We start from the raw sequence: 16774 nt of genomic DNA on the forward strand, positions 1-16774 counted from the left end.
AGTGCTCTAAGAGGGCTACAGATTTCCTCCTTCCAATTCTTCATCACATCGGTCCTCACTGCTCAGGGTCTAATCTCACTTCTTATCCCAGATGAAGATTATTCTTCAACATCAGTCAAGATATCTTGAGAAATTAATTTATCTTCTGTGAGTTTCTCTATTATAGTACAGCATCCCCATAAGTTGGAAAAGCATCCAATGGGTATTAGTTGCTATAAAATGGACTTTTCTTTTGGAGAAGTCTCTCTCTCTCTCTTTTAATTTCATTTTTTGACTTTTCCCTTTTATAGTATATTGCTTGTGGCATGACCAGGTTTTGTTGCTCTCTCTCAGTGAACACAAATCCCTTAGGTCCTAAATCATGGGTTCTTTATGCGTATGATCTTTTGACCACCCTCCCACTTTAATGTGCAACACCGTATTATTATATACGTCCTCTCTGGTCCTGAAGTCAGACAAACATAGTCATAAATCAGGTATCACTCAAATGCCCACAGGGATCAGGCCAGTAACATGTTATATTTAAGCCCCATTTAAGGAGGCCATCTGCTTGATACTGAGCTTCAGATGATTCTTCTCCATGTGGGGACACAGACCTCAAATCTCAGATTTTCCACTTTTTCAGCATTTTCCAGAAATTCAGGTTTTTATGGAAATGTCACAATCTAAATATTTACTTCAATTTTCTTTTTTACAATACCAAGCAGACAAATTGAAATGTCTATGTCCAAGTTCAGCCTCAAGATCCACCATTCTTCTAGTCCCTGGTTTAAGTCCTATTCTGATAACTTTCTACCTTGTGGCTTTAGACTTTCTCAGGGCCTCCATTGTCATCTGTAAAATAAAAATAATAATCAATATGTAAAAGATGCTGTGCTTATATTACAAAGTGCATATGTAATAGGCACTCAATAAATCTTAGCTTGTGCATCTTATTATAAACTGCATACACTCTTTCCATTTATTCTTATTTCTCATCTTCTACCTTTCTACTTTATATTCACATATCTTAATCTTTTAAAAAAATCATTCCAGTTTTTTGCCTCTTTTGTTTGGATAGTAGTCCAATATATTACTTTTGTCCTCCTGTGACTTGTTTTTTTCATTGAGGGGTAATTTACATACGGTAAAAAGCATAGATCCTAAGGCTGATGAGTTGTGACAAAAGTTTGAATTTGTGTAATTCAAAACCCAGTAAAGATGAGAATCATTTTCTTCACTCCAGAAAATTTTCTTTTACACATTCCCAGTGAATTTCTCTGATGTGAAAGGCACTTAATCTTATCTATTCTTGATCTTCACATAAATGGAATCAATCATTATATACTTTTTGGTGAGTGTCTACTGTTTCTTAAAATAATGTTTTGAAATTGATTTTTGTTATTGCAAATATCAGAAGTTTATAACCTTTTAATTGCAGAGTATTATTCTATTGTAGAAATATACTGTAATTTGTTTATCCATTTTTCTGTGAGATGGACATTGTGTAGTTTCTGGCTTGGAGCCATTATGAATAAAGCTTATATTCAAATGTAAATATTTTCCTGGTCATGTAGTTTCATTGCTCTTGTATAAATACCTGGAATGAAAGTGCTGGGTTATAGGGTAGGGATGTGCTGAACATAAAAAGAAATCGCTCGTTTCCTATGTGACTTTACCACTTTAAAATCCCACCAGCAATATCCTTGCTAACATTTGGTGTTGCCATTCTTTTGAATTGTAGCCTTTATGGTATTTGTTGATTTTAATTTGTTTTTTCTTGATGACTAATGATGTTGAACTCTCATTACATAATAGACATGCTTTTATTTTTCTTTGGAAAATATTTGTTCAGATTTTTGCACATTATTTAATTGAGTCATTTGTCTTTTTATTGCTCTGTTATGAGGGCTTGGGGGGCAGATAAAAGTATTGCAAATGTTTTCCCCCATTTTACAACTTGCTTATTTTCATAAAAATGTCTTTCAATGAGCAATGTTTTAAAGTCTGATGAAATCTAACTTATCCCTTTTATCTTTTGGTTAGTGCTGTTAATATCCTAAGCAATCTTTGCCTGCCCCAGTGTCATGAAAATGTTTCTCTAAGTTTGTGTCTGGAAGCTTCATAATTTCAGCTCTTAAATTTAATCTATAAAACATCTCAAACTATTCTTTTGTGAATGCTATAGAGGTCAAAATTCATATTCCCCATTTGACATTCAACTGCTTCAGCATCATTTGTAGAATAGATTTTTGTTCCTGCATTGAAATTCTTTGGCACCTTTCTGGGAAAAAAAAAAAACATTGATCATACACTACGCATGGGTCTACTCTGTTTCACTGATTCATTTGTCTGTCTGTATGTAAATGTCATACTGTCTTGATTTCTGTAGCTGGATAGTAGTTTGGAAATCAACAATGATAAATTCCTCAACTTTATCTTCTTTCAAATCGTTTTGGCTACTTTAGGTTTTTTTCATTTCCTATAAACTTTTAATTTGAGTTCTTTGATTATATTTTAAAGCCTGATTTTGTATTAAGATTTTGTTGAATCTAGAGATGAAATTAGCATCTTCAAAATATTGGGTCTTGAATATTGCATATTCCCCATTTATTTAGTTTTTTTTTTTTTAACTCATTCTTTTCAGCAATGTTTTCTAGCTTTCAGGCTGGGGGTTGTTTTATTAAATGTTATTTTCAAATTGTTTGTTGTGAGCTTATAGACACCAGATAGATATTTGCACATTGCCATTGTATCTGCAAACTTGTTAAACTCACTTATTTATAGTCTACCAGCTTCTTTGTATATTCTTTTGGATTTTCGACCTAAACAATCATACTATATGTCAATAAAGACACTTTCATGTCTTCCTTTCTAAACCTTAAGTCATGTACTTCCTCATTGGGCCTTTTTTTTTTCTCCCCTAATTGAATTTGCTGGGACCTCCTATACAATGTTGAATAAAAGTGGTGAGAGCAGAAATCCTTACCCTAATCCTAATGTTAAGTGACAGGAGTTCAATATTTCACAATTAAGTTTTATGCTAGCTGTAGGTTTTTTCCTTTTTTCCTAGTTTGCTGTGAGTTTTTAATCATGAATGGATTTTGTCAAATACTTTTCCATTAAGATATTAAGATATCATATGACTTTTGTCCTGCCTTTCTATTAATATGATTGATTGTTTGTACTGATTTTTTAAAATAATAAACTGACATTTTGTTATTGGGATGAACCTCGCTATGTCTTACCCTTTTTACATACTGTTGGATGTGTATTGATGATACATTGTTAAGGAGTTTTGTGTATCTTTTCATGAGAGATAAATGTTCTGTAGTTTTCTTTTCTTGGAATACATTTGACTGAATTTTGGCATCAGGATTATTCTGGTCTCATAAAGTGAGGTGGGAAGTGATCTTTCCACTAACATCTTCTGAAAAGTTTGTATAAGAGTAATGCTATTTGGTTAGAATCTGTCAGTGAAAACGCCTTGGCCTTGTGGGGAAGTCTGCATTTTCATTTATTTATTTTTACCAAATCTACTTCTATTTATATGTTCTATTTTTTTCTCCCACCACTCTTTTATCTAAACTAATCAGGAAAGAGGACAGAAGGGTCATCTGATGCTTATATGTTAAGGCTTAACCATGTGCATCTGCAAGATGCTGAGGGATTCTGCAAATTCTTTAAGGCAAGGATAACAGCAGGTTAAATTAACACACGTGTTAAGACTAACACATCTCAATAAGTGTCTTTCATCATGACTATTTTAGGAAGTCGTCTACTAATCTGACAACCTGATCACAATACCAGTTTGAGATGCGACCTCAGTATTTCACTGTTTTTAGATGCATAGATACAATCTGACTGAATTATCTTTGAGTGATTAGTGTTCTTCAATGAGTTTAACTAAACTACCTAAACGTATTCATATACCTTTATTCACAGTATTTCTTTGTTATCTCGTTATTGTTTGGAGGCTCTAAAGCAACATCCTTTTCTTCATTGCTGATACCGTGTTTTTCTTTTTCCTTGATCAATTTTTTAAAAGATTTTTCAGTTTTATTCATCTTTTCAAAAAATCCACTTTTGGCCTTATTAATTTTTTCCCATCATTTGTTCTTTATCTTATTGATTTTCAGTCTTACCATGATTATTGTGTCCTTTTATTTACTTTTGGTTTAAACTATTCTTCCTTCTCTATCATCTTCAGGTTAGGCTTAAAATATTAATTTCAAACCTCTTCTTTTTTCCAGCATAAACATTTAAATATATAAATTTTATAGCTCATGGTTTTAGCTAATTTTGATTAAGTGGTGTTTTCATTACCATTCATTTTTAAATATTTTCTAATTTCCTTGTGGATTTTCCTTTGATCCACCGAGTGCTGGATCCCACCCCCAGAGTTCCTGATTCAAGAGATCAGGTTGGTGTCAGAGAATTAGCATTTCCAACAAGTTCCCACGCAATGCTAAGGCTGCTGTTCTGAGGACCAGTTTGAAGGGACTACTGCTCTTAAACTTGGTTCTTATTGTCAGGGCGTGGCCTTTCTGAAGATTCTTCACTAGCCATTTGGAAATCCAATTGCTCCCAACATCGGGCTACTTCCGGAATCTCTGTTCTGCTGTCATCCTCCCCTCCATTTTTCTGCGCCTGGTCTGTGGAGTCAAGCCTTGCACAGCATTCCTTTGTGTTTAGCCAAATACCTGGAGGAATCACCATGCATATTTCCAAGGCTCCTTCTCTGTGCAGCTCCCTCATCTCTGCTACCCTGTGCCATGGAATACAGCAGTGTCAATAGCTCCAGAGTGGACTCCCTGTTTGCTCTGCCCAGCAGGTTTGTTGCCATCTTTGGGGCTCTTCCTCCCCATGCAGCAGTTTGAGAAGTTCCCCGGGCAGATCACTAGGGTGAACTTGGGACTCAGTTCAGGAGTTATCCTTCTTTCAGGAACTAGAGCTGTATGCTGTTTTTCTTTTCTTTTTTTCCCAAAGCCTGAAAAGAGTTGTTTCATATATTTTATCCTATTTTGTTGATTTTTATGGCAGAAAGATAAACCTGCTGTGGCCACAGCTGGCTGTGTATATACATCATTATTGTAACGCCTTCCTCTCAACTGAATGAAAGATGTTCTCTCAAAATGCTCGTTGCCTTTCCTTTCTTCCAATCCTCATTTTCCACTCTCCAACTCCTGCTCCAATTGTAAAAGACACACTAAAATATTTAATACTTGGAACTTAATTAAAGGTGACCATCAATGATTCAGAAATATGTCTCTAAGTAACTCTTTGATTGAAACAAGGTAAATGGCAACAAAGAGTCTGATACAAAGAAATCTGCTTTGGCATCGTTTATTCATTTTTAATTCATTCACCTGATTTATATTTGTTGAACACTTTTTGTCAAACACTGAGCTAATGTCTCTCTTCATCAAACAAAGAAGAAAGACATAATTCTTTTATTACGGTTTCAGGGAGAACGTTTGAAAGAAAAGTCTTAATAATGAAAAAAACATTTCAATTGCCTAGATGCCAAGTGTTCTTGTTGGTTGGCGTTTATCTTTGTAAACTCACCATGGTTTAGGACCCAGAAAACCAATGTCTTAGTTTTAGATATCATCAAATCCTGGACAACTTAATTCATGATAACTGAACTCATGAGAGAGTAAAGTACTTTAATCCAAACAGCAATTTCTTAATTTATACTAAAATCTCTAACTACCACAGTGTCTGCTCCCACATGCTCAGGTCAAGACATTCTTCCATTGTACACAAGTCTATTATAATCAGGAGTTGTTTTGCGAGCATGAAATCAGCACAAAGATTGCTAAATGATAAGCATGGTTTCTGGCCCCAGGCTCTGGTAATCAAATGCTTCGCCTCCACAGTAATAATTGCAAATATTTGTTCAGCCATTACTTTCTCCCAGCATTTCAATGGGGTCCAAACAATTCTAATTGCTGTTTTACAAATAGAGATATTGAATCACAGAGAGATTGAGTAACTAGTAAGTGGCAGAGCGAAGTGGGAGTCAAGCACTCGGAGCCTGTCTCAAGGGTCCACGTTCTCAGCCGCTCTGCCCCAGGGCAATACCGAGGCCAGGATATCAAAATTTGATAGACTGACTCTTGGGATGGGCAGCACTTGTACTGAGATTGCTGGGACGCGTCGCTTCCTTCGCTCTGCTTTTCCAAGTGTCAGTGGCTGGCTAATACTTCTTTGACTAAGACATCTTTCGTTATAGGTATGATAATGAATTCAGTGATGTTTCAGGGGAGTTTGTCAGGTGGTTTTGAATAACGCCTCTTAATCTATTGTTGTTAATTTATAGGGTGATCTCAACCTGGAATACTGTGGGTGGTGTCTGCAATCAGAAATATTATATGTGGCTTTAGCATCTAAAAAAATTAATTTGTTGTCACGTGTTTCATATGGCAAGATTTCACATTAAAAAAAAAAAATCAAATGTTCGTGGGTTCTCTTGGAAAAAAAGAAAAATCAGAAAATTTAGAGTTAATGGACCCCTGCTCCACACAGTGCCAATTGGCTGGAGCGGCCCAGGCAACTCTCTTCATTAGCATCGCCTGCTTAACAGCTTCAGGCGTTTGCATTAGCAATACTTGATATGTAGTTTAACTCGGAAGAAAATAATTTCTGACATTTCATCAAATTGTACATAGAACTTTTTATTTTAACATTCATACAGTTGTCCATAATTAGAGTGCATTACTTATTTATTCATTATCTTATTAGAATATATTCAAAATGTTTCATTTTATGAGAGGCAGCCCCTAGTAACTGATAAGAGCATAGCTTCAAATCTCTGCTCTGCTAATTAGTAGCTTTGTGACCTCAAGGAAGTTATTTCACTTCTGTGCATGCAGTTTCCCTTATCTATAAAATAATGGTTAAAAAATGAGCTTATCTCATAGACTCTTATGAGGATTAAGGACAGTGCCTCACACATCGTAAGTGATTGTTACACAATTGTTTCTTTCTACTACACACAATGATGCAAAAATGTACCCTTTTGGACATTTACAAATACACCTTAGGTTAGATTTTTAGAAGCAGAACCACTGAATCAAAGATATGTATGTTTCATTTTTTTTGGGTAGTAAATTGGAAAAGTAGTCCCCAAACAGAGTGTTTTGATTAAATACCCATCAGTAGTGTATACCCTGGTAAATACTGGTAAGTATTATTTTTAAAATGTGGCTACTCTAATGTTAAAGAAGTAACTTGACTTTGTTGTTTGATTTTGTATTTCTCTAATATCTAATAAGTCTGACTGTAATATTTAAATAATGTATAAATTATTTAACTCTGTAACATTGTGATTTGTAATAAGAAATATATATTATTAGTCTTCATCCCCTATCTCTGGCACAAAAGTCCTAAAACTCTTAGAATTTACTAAGAGAGAACAATAAAGTCTTCTGTCTTTTGTTATATAAGTGAGGTGAATTTTGGGACTGAAGAAAGAAGAAGGGGGACTGGTTGCCAGTGGGACCAACCATGTCATTAGAGGGTTGGAACTTCCAGTCCCCTGGATCCCACCAGCTCCAGGGAAGGGAGAGGGGCTGTAGATTGAGTTTAATCACCAATTATGAAGGCTAATGATTCAATCAATGGTGCCCATGTAATAAGGCCACCATAAAATCTCAAAGGACAGGGTTCACAGAGCATCTGGAGTAGTGAACACTTGGAGATGTGGGGAGAGTGGAGCACCCTAAGAGGTCATGAAGCTCTATATGCCCTTTCCCCATATTTGCCTTATGTGTCTCTTCCATCTGGCTGTTCCTGAGCTTTATCCTTTTAGGACAAAAAAGTGACCTAGTAAATAAAATGTTTCTCTGAGCACTCTAGCAAATTCATCAAACCCAAAGAAGGGGTTGTGGGAACCTCTGATTTATAGCCAGTTGGTCAGGTGACACCCTGGGCTTGTGACTGGAGGCTGAAGTTAGCGGGCAGAGGAGTCTTGTAGGACTAAACCCTTAACCTGTGGAATCTGATGCTGTCTCTGGGTAGATGTGTCAGAACTGAGTTGAAATGTTGCAACACCCAGCTGGGGTCTGGAGCATTGCTTGGTAGTGTGGGGGATACTTTCCTTCCCCAATACTGTTGGAACTATAATCAGTACATAAATACTTGGTGTGACAATATACCCCAAAACTTAGCAGCTGAAAAAAAAAAAAACATTTATTAACTTAGGCAGTATTAAGAGTCAAGAATCTGAAGGCAACAACTTTGCTGGGTTGGTTCTGTCTCAAGATCTCTCATGAGGTTTCAGCCAAGCTATAGGCCAGGGCTGCAATCTCTGGAGGGGCTGAGGTGTCATCTGCTTCTGAGCTCACTCATGTGGCCACTGGCCAAAGGCTTCAGGTCCTTACCATGTGGGACTCTCCAGAAGGCTGCTCACAATCTGATTTCCCCCAGAGCAAGGCAGGAGCTATGGTCTTTTTATAACCTGGTATTGAAAGTGACACACCAACGCTCCTGCTCTTATTCGTTAGAAGGAAGTCACTCAGTCAAACCTATTGCTGTTCATTAAAAGTGTGTCACTAGGACCCGTCTGCACACAGGGAGAAGAGAATTAAACTTCATCTACTGAAGGGAAGAGCATCAAAGAATCAGTGGACATATTTTAACACTTCAACACTTAGCTTCTCTCTCTTTCTGTGAATTCTCTGTTTACAAGCATGACCATGGTTTTTTTTTTTTTTTAATTTTAGTTTTTAGGGCTCTGCTACATATGAGAATCTGCAAGCTCTAAGCCACTAGACTAGAATATCAATATTGTCACATTTTAAAAAGATCTATTTCTCCCATCAATCACTTGGGCGAATGCCTAATTTACCAGGAAATCTAATACTACCTCTCTCTCTTTCCTTTACCTCCTTCCTTCTTTGTAAAAAACAAAGCAGTCCTGCTTGCAGAGAATATTGGGAAGGAAATGTGAACAGCTTACTTGCAGTTCTAGCTTTTTAGCTGCCTTTGTTTCACACAGAATTTCAGTCTCAAAAACTGGATCCACAAAGCCAGATCTGTGCCAACTGCCCTAACAAGCTCAGATCTCTGTAAGTGCAGAAAATGCAAATTAAAACTACAGTGAGGTATCATCTCACACCAGTCAGAATGGCCATTATTAAAAAGCCTACAAACGATAAATGATGGAGAGGCTGTGGAGAAAAGGGAACCCTTCTATATTGTTGGTGGGAATGTAGTTTGGTGCAGCCATTATGGGAAACAGTTTGGAGAGTCCTCAGAAGCTAATGAACCAGCAATCCCACTCCTGGGCATATATCTAGAAGGAACTCTAATTCGAAAAATACATGCAGCCCAATGTTCATAGCAGCACTATTTACAATAGCCAAGACATGGAAGCAACCTAAATATCCATTCATAGATGACAAAAAGGAAGCTGTGGTATATTTATACAGTGGACTACTACTCAGCCATAAAAAGGATAAAATAAGTCCATTTGCAGCAACATGGATGGACCAGGAGATCATCATTCTAAGTGAAGTAAGCCAGAAAGAGAAGGAAGAATACTATATGATACCATACATCTGTTATCTTAAAAAAACAAAAACAAAAACAAAAATAAATGAACTTTTACAAAACAGAAACAGACTTATTCATAGAAAACAAACTGATGGTTACTAGGGAGGAAAGGAGGTAGGAAGGGATAAACTGGGAGTTTGAGATTTGCAGATACTAACTACTATGTATAAAATAGATAAACAATAAGTTTCTTCTGAATAGCATAGAGAACTATACTCAATATCTTGTAGTAATCTATAATGAAAAAGAAAATGAAAACAAATATATGTATATACATGTATGACTGAAACTTTATGCTATACAGCAGAAATTGACACATTGTAAACTATACTAAAAAAAGTAAAATAAACAAACAAAAGAAAAGGCAACTTTGAAAGTCATATATCTCTTCCTAACCTACACTAACAAAGGTAGCTAGAATTTGAAAATCTATAATGGCTATATTTTGAAAGTTTTCCTTCACGGGCTACATGTTTTTCTCTAGAATTCTAGTGAGAAAGATGAAACCTGCAAACTTCCTTCCAGTTGGGTTTAAATCATCCTGAGCAACCCTGGTATTGGTTCAGTCCAGGAGGGCATTTTAATTCATTGAGAAATTCTATAACATTAAATCTCAAAGGGAAGTTGTGGACTGAGGCCCCAAACTTCCCAGGAGGCTCGCAGATTCTGGTGCAAACTCACCCACATCTTCTCCCAGAACACAGGGGTTATTAAAGGAGGTGGCTTTTCCCCAAAGGACAAGAGATATGGATTTGTTCTTCCCCAAGGAAAATTAGTCCAAGTTCATCTGCTTCATATTATTATTGGTGTGTTAGTCTGCTTAGGCCTTCATAACACAATGTCACAGACTAGGTGACAAGCAACAGAAATTCATTTTCTCAGAGTTCTGGATGCTAGAAGTTTGTAATCAAGGTGTTGGCAAATTCGGCTTCTGGTAAGGACTCTTCATCCTGGTTTGTAAATAGCTGCCTTCTCTCTTCTTTTCCCAGAAATAAACTGGTGTCTTCAAAAAAAAAAAAAAGACCCCAAAACAGAAAACTTTCTTCTTGCGCCTGCAATAGGAGAGAGTGCTGGTGTCTCTTTCTTCTCCTTAAAAGGACACCAGTATATCCTTATAAGCACATGATGTTAGGGCCCTACTCATATTATCTCATTTAACTTCATTGATACAATTCCCTAAATGCTCTGTTTTGGAATATAGTCCCACTGGGGCTTAGAGTTTCAACATATTAATTTGAGGGGATACATTTCAGCCCATAACAATTGGTACTAGTGCTTTGATACATATGAAGCTAATATGTTCTCCACACCATAAAGAAAGATGATTAGTAGTGTGGTGAATTAAAGTTACATTCACAAAATCTATAATCAGTTTAAAAAAGGAAACAGTTCCAAATTTACTTAATACAATCTCTATTAAGTATCAGTTAAGGAAAATCTTCCAAAGATCATGTCAGTGATTGCATTGTAATTCTAAACCATTGTTGTTAATATTCATAGAATGGTGATAATAATACCTAGTTCTCAGAGTTATTACAATTTTTCTCAATATGTCTTAAGAAATTTAATTGCTTCTCCCCTATATCACCCCTGTACTTTATGCACAGATCAATTCAAGGAATGATGCTTTATATTACAGTTGTTTTTCCCATTCAACTCAAGCTTTTTGAAAACCAGAACAGTGTCTTCTCATCTCTGAATTGTAGACTTTTAGTTCAGTGCCTTGCATACTCTGAGTGTCCAATAAACATTTATTATATCAAAGAACTAATCAGCCTTAAGTCAATGTGCTTGTTAAACGTGAACTAAACATAAATGGGAAGAAATAATGATTAGCAAATGTATTAAGATTATGTTTGTATCTCTTAACACTAATAATTAAACTGTTTTTAACCTTTGTTAAAAATTGTCAACATTTATCATTCCGTAATATTCTCGACAAATTACCACAGATTAATTTGAATTGCTCACATAATGCATATCAAAGACTATGCATCTAAGACTTTTATTTTTGGTATAAATAATATCTGAGGCAAACCCTAAAGTCTTAAACCAATAAGTGATTGCTCTTTATAACTTAAAATGCTCTAAATGAAAGAATATTGTAATTATCTCCGATATTCAGCATACAGATGTTAATTTCTTTTTAATATGCATTGATAATACCAAAACCTGGTCAAATCAGAAGACTGACAATAAACTTTAAATTTTCACAGATAATGATTCTAGCAATTTCATGTGTGAGTGGTTGAGGCGGTGGGAAAAGAAGACGTGATTCTAACCCCTTCTAGGGACACTCCATGCAACACGGTGATTTTAAGCTGAATCATACACACCCCAAGTGGTGGGGACCACGAGGTGACTGAGCGTCTACTGACCATGTATTATGCATTTAGAATGGTATCTCCATTACCATATTAATTTTCACAACAGTCACATTAGATATGGATTCCACGTGAGTTTAGTTAGGAAATTATATTACGTGACAATAGTATCTCTCTTAAAGCATTTGATACTGTCCTAAGGGAAGGGAATATGGATTGGGAGCTTCTATCCATATGACCCGTATGAACCAAGTCCTGAACACCCAGTGTCATGTCTTTTAAATTTACCTCAGTCATGACAGGACATACCAACAGCTTTGATTCTACTCAGCCTCTCTCCCTTGGACATACGTACCATGTCCCTCAATTATTTTTCTCCTCCATTTAGTTCATACACAGAAAGCACGTCTTTTGTCTCTGTAATCTTCCAGGTAGCTTTACACTGAAAAACTATTTACCAAATGTCAAATCGTGTATGATTTAAATGTTCTTGACTCCATATCATTCTCTATTTCCCCCTGGGGTGAAAGGGTTAGAAGCCTGTAAACTATATTTCTGAGACACTTTGCCAAGCTAGTGGCCTCAGGGCCAACTTTCTTTTAAGTTCTAACATTGAGAAATGTGGGCAGAAGTTTGGAAAATGGGAGGAGCTGAGAGATTTGCAAATATTGGCCCAGCACTGTTGAAATGCACACTTCAGGGATTTCACCAGGAATAGTTCTCAGTCTAACAGGAGTGAAAGGTCAAAGAAGTTTCTCCAGCTGCTGAGAAGCACTTGTTGGCTCATGAGATCCAGCACAAGCATGGTAGCAGCTTCCAGGTACTCTGTGTTTGCTTCTCCATTCCTTCCAACACTTGTGTAACCAATTCTCTGCATCAAACCTCTCTTGGCATGAGCTACCAAAAGTGATGTTTAATATCTTGGCTAGAAACATATGGTATCACGTTTTCTTATTCCATTCCACTTAGTATTTGCTAAAGGAGAGTTCTGAATTCTAAAATTATGAGTCTTTGACACATTAAAACTTGAGGAGTAAATTTCTAATAGTAAGCACATCACAAACCTCCACAAGACATCATTTTTTGCAAGAAAAACTCTGCCAATGCCTCAGGAGTTCATGAAAATTCTTGTCACTGGATTAAAACTATTTTCTTTCTTTATAAACTATGGCAAAGCGTTCATTTAGGCTTGTGAAATTTGAACCCAAGTCATTCAAATGGTTGAAATAGACTGAGTGTGTATAGATACATAATTTTAAAAGAAACTAAATTGAGAGGATTGTGTTTTGAGCCTATTACTGGGTTAAGTCTGGAAATGAACTTATTCTCTTCTATTCTTAGAATCCTTAGCAGTAAAATGTGTCCTTGCACAGATGAATTCTAAGGCGGGTTTTAGGTTCTAGATTTTTATTTTGTTCTGTTTTATACATTAATTAAGAAGCTGAATCTCAGCTACTAACATAGTCGACAAGGTCTGTTCTTGGTTCTACTTCATGCTAACCCATGTTTTTGAGCAAGGGCGGTTATATCTGAGTCTCGTCTTCATTGACATAATGAGAGGTTTGAAGTAGAGGGTATCTGTTTCTAACCTACGCTAAAATCATCTTTGATTCCAGTCTGTTCTTTGATTTGAGTAATGGTTAAATCATAAGTCTCTAAACCTCAGTTTTCTTATTCATAAAACTGAAACAATATTTTCTCTTCTGCTGACCATACTGGGATCAAGTGAGATATCAGACATAAAAATGCTTTATTATGATTCTATTATTTCCTACAGCAAGTGAATGTGTATTTGAGGGCGTTTATCTATTCATATGCACCCAGTTCATTTTATTAAAGTATCTGTGTTTCACAACACTTTCTTTGAAGTTGAGCAATTTCTAGTAGCAGGTGCCCTTATATGGATTTGCCAATTTATCTCATTTAGAGTTAATAATAGCCATGGCTACTCAGTGAAGAAATCTGACCTTTTATTTAAGACACAGGTATCTGGCCAACATCCAACCAGTCAGCTACTTCAAATACCATTTAATTAATTAAAAGCTTGGAGCCACCTATTGAAGCTGGATGACTAATTAGACATATGATGATATAAGTCCCACAAAAGCTTAGGAGTGCCATTTAAAACTTTTTTTGAGAATCAAAAGAACATTGTCACTGTAGAATCTTAGAGCTAAAATGGAATCTCTGCTGCTGGGCTTTTCCTAAATCATTCAAGATTGCTATTTCTCCCATGCTCACAATCTTTTAGAGAGGTTATTTAAAAACCCAAGACACCTACATCCATTCTTTAAATGATTCTGAGAAAACACGCATCCATTCCAAATTTTAGGTGTGATTTCCATCACCATGAGCAAACTTAAGGTAGGAAAGGACCCCCGAAGACATTCACCGGAATAATAATAATAGTAATGACAATAGCTCTAGAATTCAGTTTAATCATTTACTCTCCACTCACTTCTTTGAGATTTCCCACCTTTTGCTATAAACAGCTCTGTTCTGCATGGGGCCCTTTTGCCCCATCTTGATTGTCCAAAGATTCTTGTTCAAGTTCAGATCCCACTCTTCTGGCCAGTTTTAATTATTGCTGCGTTCTTCTCTGTTGTCCAAACAAAACAGGTTCTCTAGCTTGCTATTGTTTTCCTTAATGGAAAAGTGAGGTTTTGAGTAAATCAGATAAACTGACTGACTTTAACATGCTATGTAGTATATTTCCTCACAGATTACCACGTAGATGGTGACAGATTGGCTCAGAGTCAATCACCTGTGCATAATCCACGATCTAGAACCTCAGCTCTGCTGTTTTTTCATGCAGGCCTTGGGGAAAACTGGCTCTTCCCAGCACAGATGTGTATGATAATTACATACACCAGGAAGCCAATTTAGTCATTAAAATGTGAAGAGTAAACCCCTAGTAACAAGCATACAACACATCTGCACTAGACTATTTTTTGAAAAGAAAAAAATCCTCTTAAACTTATATTTAATGAAAAATGAGAGCACATTATTACTAGTTTCTTCACTTCACAGATCAAAAATCTGAGGCTCAGTCCAGTTAAGTAATTAATCCAAGATTTTTACTAAGAAGCGGCAGAACTATGACTTGGATCCCTGTCTATGAAGCTACAAAACTCATACTCTTAACCCTTCTACTTATATCAGCTGCCCTTTTAATGACATCAGATGTTAGAAAAGTTCATATGATAAAAAGCCTTGAATGTGGTCATCCGAAGTAGGGGTAGAGAGGGAGGGGGAATTGGAGGAAGGTGGTACAAACTTCCAGTTACAAGATAAATAAGTACTAGGGAGGTAATGTACAGCATGACGACTATAATTAACGCCGGTATATAATATATTTAAAGTTGTTAAGAGAGTAAATCCTAAGAGTTCTCATCACGAGGAAAAATAATTTTCTTTTTTGCTTTCTCTTTTTATTGTTTCTATATGAGATGACAGATGCTAGCTAAACTTACTGCAGTAATCATTTCACAATATATGTAAGTCAAACGATTATGCTGTACACCTTAAGCTTATACAATGAGGTATGCCAATTATATCTCAATAAAACTGGAGAAAATCAATAAAAAAAAGACTTCCTAATATGAAGAGAGGCTGGGTCTATGACTGAACTAGACCAAGAATTGATACATTTATTTTCTTTGTTTTATCTCCTTCAAAAACAGGCTTTTCTATCAAAATACATGTTTTAATAGTGTTTAGCTTCTGATATAGACTCAATCACAGATCAAATAATCTTCATTTGATTGAGGAGAACATTCATTCATTCTTCTATTATCAAGTATAATGTACACTCTTTCATGTTGAATTTTCATGTTAATTTAAATACGTAAGGAGATATACCTTTTCTATCTACTTTGGCTGAGTTTTCGTACTTACAGATGAGTGAAAGGACATTCTAACTACTATCAAAACACATTTCACATATTTTGTCTTTTAAGAAAGGTAGGGATTGTGTAGAGAAGTAATTAACCATCTTTCTTCTATGAAGACTTCCTCTTGATTCAGGAAAGGACTGATGCAGGTTCAGAGTTTTTCAAAGCATAATTTCAAAAACCTGAAATGTATGAATTTCAGACAGATAGTGGGAAAGTATCAAAGATTGATTTTAATGAGGAATTCAGCTGAATTATAACACTGGTCCAAAAGAGGATAGGAAAGATTGCTATATATAGTTAGTGAATTAAAGAAAGAATGCTGACATAAAATTTAGATATAAATTTGGTTGGTGTTCTACAAGGCAATAAAGCTATAACTTTTTGAGTTATCTTTCTATTAGATAAAAATTATTGTATGGCTCCTAAACAAAACAAAAATCATTTGCAACTTTCCTTTATTTATTTATTTTTTTACAACTTTACATCTAATTTCACAAGAGTCTTGGCCTAATCAGTTGTAAATAGTTATGTTTAAAAAAAATGCATTCTTCCAGAAGACTGGATAACCTTTGCGAAGAACTATTAGACAATGCTCCATTATATCATTGAAAAGACATGCAGTAATTAGTTTGCCTTTTTCTCAAGTTGAGATAAATTTTTATATGACTCTCTACCCTGTGGGGGAGGGGGGAAGCTAGTATCTTGCCTAATACTATGTGTCAATATTTCACTTAGTTCTCAAATGAGCACCAATAAGCACAATAAGCATAAGCCTTTTTATGAAACTCTGATTATTTCCTTATGAAAAATTATTATGAGAGCAAACTTGGATAAAAGAGTTTAAATATTTTGAAGGTTATTGACTTACATAGCCAAGTTCATTTCTATAAGGGATATGCCAACTGGTACTTCTCATGTCGAGTAGAACACTCTGACCATGACCCTATAGAGTTGAGCATCACCATTTTAAAAGTCAGGCAATTTAGCAGATGCAAAGTAAAATCTCATTTCAAT

This window comes from Camelus ferus, chromosome 12 (assembly GCF_009834535.1).
Source record: "Camelus ferus isolate YT-003-E chromosome 12, BCGSAC_Cfer_1.0, whole genome shotgun sequence".
Taxonomy (NCBI): Eukaryota; Metazoa; Chordata; class Mammalia; order Artiodactyla; family Camelidae; genus Camelus; species Camelus ferus.